A 12120-nucleotide genomic window follows, 5' to 3' on the forward strand; every position below is an offset into this window, starting at 1 on the left:
GTAGTTAAGTGACATGAATAAAAGGATCAGTATTCGAGCATTCTTTGATCTATCAGACATTTATTGTGTTCTAATTTCGAAAATCGATTAAGAATACAATTCAAAATAAACACAAAGTTTGAGATTAGATAAAAACACGAGTATTTTACCGCAGTTCAGCAGTTATTAAAACGATTATGCGAAACGAAATCATAGTTACGAACTAAAACTGAGGGAAATATATCAACTATAAGTTGAAATCTACGGAACACGAGAAACACTTAAATTCAACAAAACAAATACACAGAAACGGACTAAATGAATACAGCTGTCATATTCCTGATTTTGTACAGGACATGATGAGTCAAAGAAAAATAGAACGCAAACAAAATCAAGAGAAAAATACACAAATGAACAATATAATAGTACATTACAACAAGTAAATCGCAGAACATCAATTAATAAATACTGATATCATTCGTCCTTCTTAATGACTGTTTTGGAGCAGAAGGTTTGCAAAGCTTTTGAACAAATGTAAATAAACAAAATATCTAAGGTTTTACGTTTACAAAAGACTTCATAAGTCTGTTTGACATATGTCTTATCCAATTTTACTTGAACAAATGAAATATGTTTAAAATAAAGGGTTCAACAAAAACTTTGCATAAAATAATATAATACACATTTGTGTAATTGGTAAAAAAAAAAAGCTGCAATAAGCTTTAAAAAAAATACATTAAGAAATGCTAAATAATATAACCTAAACCAAAACCAATCTAATGTAGATAAGAAAATATAGATAATAGGATATGTGCAATATCATGCAATAATTATCTAACAGCACAGGGTGGAATTATGTTACTTACAATTTTGTTAGCGCCGACATTCCTTGAAACGAGTTGGCGTCAATCCTTGTAATTTCATTGCCACCCAACCACCTACAAATTACAAAATTAAAGTTCATTTTTTGTCTAACATTAATTTTGTAGAAATCATCAACAACTCGTCTGCTTGGAAACAAATTTTGTTATTGCATGTATACATGACATAATAACAGTTCTAGTAACTTCTAAAAGTTAAAAAATCAATTTACAAAATGCCGATCGTCGATAAATAAACGAAACAGTCTCTAATCAAATGGGAATACCAAAGGTTAAAACACATCAAACGAATGGATAACAATTGTCATATTTCTGACATGGTACCAACATTCCATGAGGTAGAAAATGGTAGACTATTATTATCTCGGTCTACTTTAAACATAAAATATCTTGTCCTCATATCCTTTTACAACATTACGGAAGACAAACTTGAATACAAAATCATTTGTAAATGTACCTCTAGGTTACAACAGCTAGGTCAATACAACTGTGGGCAGATTTTAATGATATAAGTCATCAGTTTTTAGTACAGCTATCTTAGTTGTTAATTAAGAATCAATTCAATCTTTTGTGCTTAGATTATAAATTACGTACCATTTATCATTATTGAACAGTAATCTGGATTGTTTTAGAATGTGAGGTATAATTCTATAGTAAACAAGTAACAGGAACTGTCAATTAAAATTTAAAGTAGGGAAAGTATTCTATTGTATCATATACATGTGCCAGATTGAGATGGTTTTCGTTTACCTGAACGTTTAATTATCTGTTACCCTAAGACTAACCTAATGCAAAAACTAATCAGAATAATAACACTGAAATCTTATTCTATACTAAAACAAACTGTACCATTAACATGTGAACAATAACTCTGAAATACTGGGTCTTCTTAAGTAGGCAGTGTCAATGATAATGACATGTGTTTTGATACAATATCATTATCTGTGAATACACAATGAATATTTCAGACATACAAAAAACCTTCCAAAGTGACGGAGAACAATATGTCTGTTTAACATGTAGCATTCACATTTTTATGGTATTATTAACCCTCGACATATTTAAATGTTTAAACTTTAAACATCACCAAATACAATCTCACATTTGCATGTTATTAACAAGACAAAACCAAATACACGTTATTAGTTTAACCATAAGACATCACCAAATGCAAAATTGACAATTAGTTAACTTATTTTGTTTTCATTTGGAAATGATCTTCTACATGTTCTACTTGTTAAATAATAGACCCAGAAGATATGCCAAAATTTAGAACAACATCTGCAAATCAACTTCCTCGAAACTGAAACACGAGAATTATGAAGCAAAATTGTAGCAAAGGAAATAGTTTTGCTTTTATAAACGCAAATGAAGATATTTTCAATCTGTACAATAAGTTAAAGTGTTCATAACAAATCGAATCAAAAGCCGCTTGATCAAATACTTGTCAAAAGGATCGCACAAAAGGAATACTTTGGTTGTTTAGGACATGAAATAATACAAAATCATCAATCCATGTTACTGTTCTGACCCTATAACACCATCAATTCAAAAACCCTCGACACACCCTTGTTGATAAATATGTCATCCCTGATGAAGTTAACTATCTTGTCATCAAATGATACAGGCAACCTCTATCAACAGAATTCCGATGATTTGATGTTATTGTATCTGAGCAATTACATACCTGCATTTTTTTTTTATTTCATAGATTTGTTATACCTTAAACTAAATTCCAAATTAGATTAAAACACAACTGATTTATTTGAAGTAACTTTCTCTGCACACTGGTTAACAGGTAAATGAATAACATAAAAAGGGACTACTATTCGATTATTCTTTATTCTATCATACATTTACCGGTGTTCAAATTTCGAAAATCGATTAAAAATATAATTCAAGATAAACACAAAGTTTGAGATAAAATAAACACACTAGTTTTTAACCGCTGTACAACAGTCATCAATATATTGAGCGAAAAAAAATCATGGTTAAGAACTAAAACCGAGGAAAATATATCAACTAAAGGAGGAAATCCATGGAACACCAGAAACACTGAACTGCCACAAAACATATACATAGAAACGGACTCTTTGAAAACAACTGTCGTATTCCTGATTTTGGTATATGACTTTAAAACAAAAATGATGATTTGAACTTAGTTTAAAAAACAAGCAAAGCCTGTGTATAATGCAATGCTACAACTACCACTGAGATGACAACATGTCGTGACAGGGACACACTACAATAAACGCAAAAACTATTCAGGAGAGAAAAACATGAATGAACAATGTAATAGTAATTACAACCTGTAATCCGCAGAACTACAATTAATGGATACCGATATCATTCGTTCCTCCTAATAACTCTTTTGGAGCAAAATTCTTGCAAAGCCTTTTTTATTCGAGCATCAATGATAAGTCTTTTGTAGACGTAACGCGCGTCTGACGCAAATACAATATGTCAATCCTGAATCGACGGAAAACATAACATCCTACAGGAAAGAGAACTGCTGTGTCAACATTGCCTGTACCTCCAAGGTAAATTAAAAAAAGAGAAAAGTGTATTACATCCGACAATACTAAACACGGTTATATCAATCAACGAAAAGAATGAAAAAAGAACAAACTATTCCTGCTTTTGTACATTGTAAATAAACACAACTGACTCAAACACATCGAAACAAATATAAAATAAACATATTTTGGTAATTGGTAAGCGCCTCTTGCATTCTCCTACAGTCATGTTAATTCAGATTCAGTCTTTATTTCACAATCGGGAATAGCATACAATTGGTAAAAATATGGATATCTCGACTATTCTAGTACATGTATAGAAAGAATTAGGACTATAAACAGCATTTCATTCGTGAGAAGAGGAAAAGATAATTCCTGTCAGTCAACCATTTTGTGATGGTGACCGTAAAATTAATGAATGTTGATATCTTTCTCTTTTGGAGCATAATGTTTGCAAAACCTTTGACAGAATGTGCATTTAATGTTGATTAGTATTTGCTGTTTTGCTTTATAAACAGAGTATATTGTTGAATTTAAATAATTCGTCATATCCTTCTTAAATTATATTTCTTAAAATACCATATGTTTTACGTAAACGAAAGGGTTCAACATAAACTTTACATTTAATTAATATAATACGAATTTTGACAATTGTAATGCGATTGTTCCACAAGTTCCAGAAAATTATATTTTCAAGTATCATTTTTTTGTCTAACCGTCATTATGTAGAAATCACCAACAATTAGTAGGATTACAGATAGGTCTGTTAGGAAACAGATTTTGAATGCATGCCATACCAACAGTTCTAGTAACCTTAATAATTGAAAAGGTAAATTCACAAAAATACAGAACGTCGATGAAAAACGGAAATCCCTTATCAAATGGCAAAATTAAAAGCTGAAATACGTCAAACGCATGCATTTTAACTGACATATTCCTGACTTGGTAACGGCATTTCCTTATATAGAAAATGATGGATTATCACTCTCTGGGTATATTTAAAACTACAACTACAAATATCTTGTCCTCACATCCTTTTACAGCATTACGGAAGATGAATTTAAATACAATAACATTTATAACCATATTTTACAACAGTTAAGCCAATATACAGTCGGTGAAATTAAGAATATCAGTCATCAAGTTTCAATCCAGTTACCAAAGTTGTTCATGAATTTTAATACAAAAACATTTTAACCATATTTTATAACAGTAAGTTCTTCACTACTGTTGACAGATATTTATAATATCAGCTGTCGTCAATAGATATAGGAAGATGTGGTGTGAGTGCCAATGAGACAACTCTCCATCCAAATAACAATTTTAAAAAAGTAAACGATTATAGGTCAATGTACGGCCTTCAACACGGAGCCTTGGCTCACACCGAACAACAAGCTATAAAGGGCCCAAAATTACTAGTGTAAAACCATTCAAACGGGAAAACCAACGGTCTAATCTATATAAAAAAACGAGAAACGAGAAACACGTATAAAATACATAAACAAACGACAACTACTGTACATCAGATTCCTGACTTAGGACAGGTGCAAACATTTGCAATGTTTAGTACAGCTATCTTATTTGTTCCTGAAGAGTCCGTTTAATCATTTGTGCTTAAATTATAACATACGCAAGATCCATCGTTATTGAACAGTAATCAGGATTTTCATAGGATGTGAGGTATAATCCTATAGTAAACAATTAACACTAACTGTCAATTCCGATTCAACGTAGGTGAAGTATTGTTAATGTCATACACATGTGTCTGAAATATTGAGACGGTTTTCGTTTACCGTACCGTTTAATTATCACTTACATTAATACCAACCCTTTATAAAAACTAACCATAACACTAACACTAGTCTTAAACAAAAACATACTGTATCATAAACATGTGACCAATAACTCTGAAATACAGGGTCTTCTTAAGTAGGCAGTGTCAATTATACTGACATGTGTTTTGATACAATATCATTGTCTATGTTTAGGTATGATGTATGCTTAACTGGTCTATGTCAAGATAAACATCAACAATGTTTGTTAGAAAACAGATTAAGAAAAAAACTGACAATTTGCCAACTTGTCTTGTTTTCATTTTAAGATTACCTTACAAATGATAAATTATAGACACATAAGTTGTGCCAAGATTCAGACCAAGATCCGCAAATCAACTTCCTCGAAACTAAAACATGAGGATAGGGAATCAAAAATGAAGCAAAGGAATTAGTTTTATATTTTAAAAACGCGAGTGAAGATACTTCTAATATATTAATTTAATAAAATAAGTTAGGTAGCTGATTACAAATCTAATCAAAAGCCGCTCGATCAAATACTTGTGAAAAGGATTGCACAAAAGGAATACTTTTGTTGTTTAATATAACAGGCACTTACTTTTGTGTCTGTAAATGAATACACGACTCATATTTGAAGCATATAAAATTCTTCCAATGTGACGACGTACAATATGTGTGTGAAACATGTAGCATTCTTAAGATGTGTTGTATGATTAACTATGTTTCAGTGGTCAGTATGGACACTATTTTAAGCACTTTCTGTAAATTGACATCAATCATTTATACTATTTGTCACTGGTCATCAAATGTGAAATCAGTAATTCTAACATGTAAAACTAATAGAGAATGTAGGAAACATATAACGTCCCCGCTGGAATATCATGTTATCAAAGAAGTTGAAAAACGGATACTTATTTTTGGTCGTAAGCAGCCATGTACGGACGGACCAGGATAACCGTGAATTCTTTCTCTGCAACGATGGAGGATTAAACAAATTACTGGGCTATATGATCCCTTACCACCACCCCCCTCAATCAAAAAAAAGAAAACGGTGTTGTTGGGAGTTCATCATCATAACCTGTTCAACATCTGACATTCATCGTGTTACTTTCGTAAATATTAGATGCAAACAATTTTATAGGCCAGCTTCCGACTACACATTGACAATTGTCTCTTGTACCCCATTTCGACATCACCAAATTTAAGAATTATCGGTACATATTAAAAATTGTACTGTTCCAAAGTACTATTTTGAATATCCCAGTGCAGCAAAAATTAAAGGACTATTACCATTGGTTAATATTAATGTACATTAAATGTATCTTTATTCGTTTCAAAGTGAACGAAAATATTATAACATAAAGTAAAGTAATTATTTATATATATATTTCATTTCTAAGTTGTTTTTATTTATTTCTTTGCTTGTATGATCTTGTATTTTGTTTGTATTTACCTCTTGTTTCACATTTTAATGCGACGGAGAGTTTTTAAAAAAGCTATCATAATACAATCAGACATGCCTAATGATTTATCCTTTAGGACATGAAATTATACAAAATCATCAGTCCGTGTTACTGTTCTGACCCTATAACACCATCAATATAAAAACCCTCGACACATTTAAATGTTTAACTCTAATACATCATCAAATACAAACTCATATTTGCATGTTATTAATTTAATACAAGACATTTCCAAATACAACTCATCTGTACACGTTATTAGTTTAATTCTAAGACTTTACCAAATACAAAACCATCTGTAAATGTTATTACTTCATCCCTAAAACATCACCAAATACAAACTAATATTTACAAGATATAAGTTTCCAAATACAACACATAAGAATATGGGATTGTTGATAAATATATCATCCCTGATCAGGTTAACTATCTTGTCATCAAATGATACAGGCAACATCTATCAACAGAATTTCGATGATTTGAAGTTATCTTATCTGAGCAAGCAATTACATACATTCAAGTTTTTACTTTTATTTTATATATTTGTTATACCTTAAACTTAATACCAAATCAGATTAACACAAAACTGTGTCGAAGTGAATTTCTCTTCACATTGGTAAACAAGTAAATAAATGACATGAATACAAGGATCAGTATTCGATTATTCTTATTTCTATCAGACATTTACTGGATTCAAATTTCGTAAATCGATTAAGGATACAATTCAAGATATTCAAGTTTGAGATTAGATTAAGACACCAGTATTTTACCGCTGTTCAACAGTCATAAATATATTTAGTCAAATGAAATCATGGTAACAGCTATAAGAGTAAAATCAATAGAACACCAGAAACCCTGAACTGCAACAACACAAATACATAAAAAAGGACTGTTTGAATACAACTGTCAAATTCCTGATTTGGTACAGGACATGATGAGTTAAAAAACGCAAAACAAATTCAGGAGAGAAATACATAAATGAGCAATATAACAGTACATTTCAACATGTAAACCGCAGAACATCAATTAATGAATACTGATATCATTCATTTTTTTAAAAGACTCTTTTTGAGACTGAATTTTTGCAAAGCGTTTGAACAAATGTGAATAAACAGAATTTATTGTTAAATTTAAATAATTCGTCATATGCTTCATTTCTAAAAATACCTAATGTTTTACGTTTACGAAAGAGTTAAACGAAAACTTTACATAAAACTGATATAGTACAACTTTTTCAATTTTGAAAAAAGTTGCAATCAGTTTAAAAAAAAACATTAAGAAAAGCTGAATAATATTATCAAATCAAAAAATCAACCATAGAGATAATGAATAAAAACTAGGAGATGTGCTATAGTATGCAACAGTTATCTTACAGCACAGGGCAGCATTGTTCTTCTTGGAGTAATTAAGTTACTTACAATTCTGTTAGCGCCGACAATCCGTTTAATGAGGAGGTGTCAATCCTTGTAATGCGATTGCCCCACAAACTCCTGAAAATGATATTCTTAAAATTAATTTTTTGTCTTGTTTTGATTCAGTGGAAATAGCTGACAGTTAGAAGTACATTATACGTAGGTCTGTTTGGAAACATATGTTGTTATCGAATGGATACATGCACCAATAACAATTCTTGTAACCTGAAAAATTTAAAATTTTGATTAAAACAAATACTGAACATCGACGATAATTAAAAACGGAAAGTCCTTAATCAATTAGCAAAATCAACAACTGAAACATATCAAACGACTAGTGTAAAAGCATTCAAACGTGAAAACAAACGGTGTAATCTATATAAAAAACGAGAAACGAGAAACACTTAAGAACCACAAAAACAAACGACAACAACTGAACATCAGATTCCTGACTTAGGACAGGTGCAAAAAATTGCATACTAGTTTATTTGCCCAGTACAAATTATAAAACGTTACAAAATTTAGTAAATGAAAAGTTTTCATTGATCATGTTTATGTTGTATACAAAAAATCCAAACTAAATCATGATCAGATATTTGATGATATATGTTTTAATATATAAATTTGGAACACAGTCAATAACTCATAAATTCCATACACATATGACAAATCACATGGATTGGTTTTTCCAAAATTGATACTACCAATCAAAGATGTATAAAACCATTTTATTGAGATTAGTGTTCTGTTTTGACATTGGCCTCAATTCAATAAGAGGATAATCATTGTCATAAACAGAGGCAGTGCAATACCTCAATGAAAAAAAGCAAACCGTTAATAAAAGTTATCTTATTATTCAATTACATAAATCCTGCGTCCTCGTTGTCATGTCAGTAAACTGGTTAACTTTATGCCTTATACGTACACAATAGATAAAAACAAGGTTTGTAGGGCATTTGGAATGAGGCAGAATTGTTTGAATAATTGACGTTTATACAGAGCAAACATTCTGTCAAATTTGTGTAATACAATAAACAGTACTTATACATGAATAGCTTGTATGATTAACTTGAAATACAAACATCTTCAAAGCTAGTTCGTAAACCTTTGGAAATGCGTGTTGTTCCTAAACAAATGCATCGCTTTATCAATAATGAATTTGAAAACAAAATATTTAAGTGGCCATATTTGGTCACATCTATGTCAAAACAAATGTTGGATGACTTTAATTTGGATCTTATGACACCATAGGCTGGTAACCTTATGTAATTCTGTCAATATTTATTAATATCAGGGTAACAATTAGTTGATTTGTCTACAACAAGTATAAAATAACCACACAATATTATCTGAGAATACTCATCAATTCAGTTATTTAATTCTTAACTCATAAATTTCAATACAGTTATTTAAGTTGCCTGTAGGAACCGATAATTCTCAACTTATATAATTTACTTTGTACAACAGTTTCTTTAATGTTGGTTTGGTCAATAATTGACGTGGAAGTAATATTTGTTTAAATCCTATTTCATTCCTCATTATGAGGTATAATGAACGACAATTTAACAAAGAGTAAAGTTAAGAGTTGTTATTGAACAATTTCATTTTAGTTACATAACACTTCCAGACTCAATTGCAGTCAGAGTTTTAATGTAATACATCAATATACGTTGACAGTATTAATGTAGCATCGACATTTGTGGAGTACTTTAGCTGTGCTTCCATTTAATCATCCTAACAATCTTAAGGAAAATCCCCTGGAAATTGTCCACTGTACTGTGTTTTAATGAAAATGTGAATTACTCATCGAAGAGACAGGCAACGTTTTTCGTTTCTTTTTTGTACGTAAACTAGGCCGTGTTTTTTCTCGTTTGAATAGTTTTATATCTTTCGTTTCGGGACTATTTATAGCTAACTATGCGGTATGTTCTTTGCTAATTTTTGAAGACCGTATGATCACCTATAATTGTAAATGTCTTGGTCATGTGGTCTCTTGTGGAGAGTTGTTACATATAACATCTTTTTTATAACCTCTATCAACAAACGTTGAATTTATCTTGTCTTATTAATTGTCTTATTAAATCTCAACAACATAACCTTTTCAACACCTCACATTTGTCGAATTACTCTTGAAAGTCACAGATATGTCAAATCCATTTATAGGGCAGCTTCCGATTTCGCATGGATAAATGTCTCTTGTCCACCCTTACGCCATCACCAAATTCAAGAATCATTGGTACATGTTAATCATGTAACCGTTAGACATCAATATATAAAAAAAACCACCATTGGATAATAAGAATTAAGCATACTCATGTTCTATCATTTAGGACATGAACAAATACAAAATCACTGTTCATGTTTTTTAGTTACTTACCCTAAGACATAAACAAATACAAAACCAACGGTCTAGCTATATGTTTCGACCCCATGACACTATAAATACAAAACCATCGACACATTTACATGTTAAACCATAAAATATCCCCAAATACACATTATATACAAACTTATCTGCAATGTTAGTAGTTTAACACAATCACTAGTAACTCGAATTTAGCTTGAACAGATAAAAACGCCTTACCGGCATTTAAAAAAGATTAATGAAAATTAAATAGAGATTGACAAAAATTCAAAATTATTTTTAATGCATTTCAATCAATATCAAATCATTTTAATACCAGTCAAGTAGATTCCCTAGCGGTAAAACAAGATAAATTGAGATGTGGTTAAACTGTGTCAAACTAATTAGCCACGCCCCCGTTAAACGGAATCAAACTGATATTAAGTCCTTTTAAACTTTAAAGTGTCCGCCTTTTTGTAAGGTAAATCATTCAAGCAGAACAGCATCCTCGTGTATCTATCATTAATCCGCTCCGAGCGTTATCGACATTTAACTGGTGGTTAGTTTTATCTACGATATGTTTTATATATGTTTTCCAATATTTAATGTAAATATACGTAATGTTTTTATATGCATATTGGAATGTATAATGTTATACAAGGGGTAAGACTTTCATTAAATTCTTAATCTGAAAATATATAAACGGCATGCTTCACAATTAAAATAAACGAATGAACAATACATATAACTAAATTTATAAATATTGATGCACGATTTAAAAAGCACAAAGTGTCAATCTGTTAAAAAATAAAATAGCTCTTTTTATCAAATTATTCGTTTTCAATATTGCTTACTAATATGAAAACTCGTGGCATGTAAGTAAGGTATGGTTTTTTTAATAGACTTGCGAATAAATAAAAAACGTAAAGATTATAAGAAGGTCATAACTGTGCTCATTACAAACCTAGAAATGATATTGTTTTAATCAATAGACAATAGATAGATTTGAATTACATTTGAGAGGTGAAATGATCACTTATATATCTGTTCAATGTGTCCTTTTTGTATTCGTAGAATTAATGTATTCCTGAATATTTACCGTTCCTCTTTTTTTTGTATTCCTTTATTGACGTACTCATATCTTTTTAAGTCGACACGCACGTAAAAGGAAAAAAAATATTCATTAAACATTTGTTTGTGAAATAATAAAATTGATATAGATGAGGTTGACATTTGTTGAATTCATTTAGTAAACAGTTTTGTCTTGCTAAAACTTGTAATTAAAGTAACAGTTCAATGAAATAATGATGAATAAAAATGTGTGTTTTTTGTGTAAAAGCAGCAAATGACAAATGAAAATTGAAATGGGGTTACGAAGGGACTATCTGTATGTCCGCATGTAGAATAATTCTTGCAATAAATGAACAATTGACGAACTGCACTGGCTATAAGGCCCTCGCAAGGTCGGCCGTGGCCCAAAAGGAATATTTAAAAAAAAAACTTATCTTTATATTTTCGGCATTCAAAAACTTTTTATGACCAACAGGTAACTTAAACATTGCAAAGCTCGTCGGATAAAAATCAAACATTTCCGCAATGTTTCTGTCCTATATAATTGTACAAGGCATATTTTATCGGTAATTACTAGATAAACAAAATAATTGGCTATTCTAACTTCACATGTTTAATCTAGATGCTCTCGTTTGAACATAATTGCGGAAAAGGGCCGTTT

Source organism: Mytilus galloprovincialis, chromosome 13 (assembly GCF_965363235.1).
Source record: "Mytilus galloprovincialis chromosome 13, xbMytGall1.hap1.1, whole genome shotgun sequence".
Taxonomy (NCBI): Eukaryota; Metazoa; Mollusca; class Bivalvia; order Mytilida; family Mytilidae; genus Mytilus; species Mytilus galloprovincialis.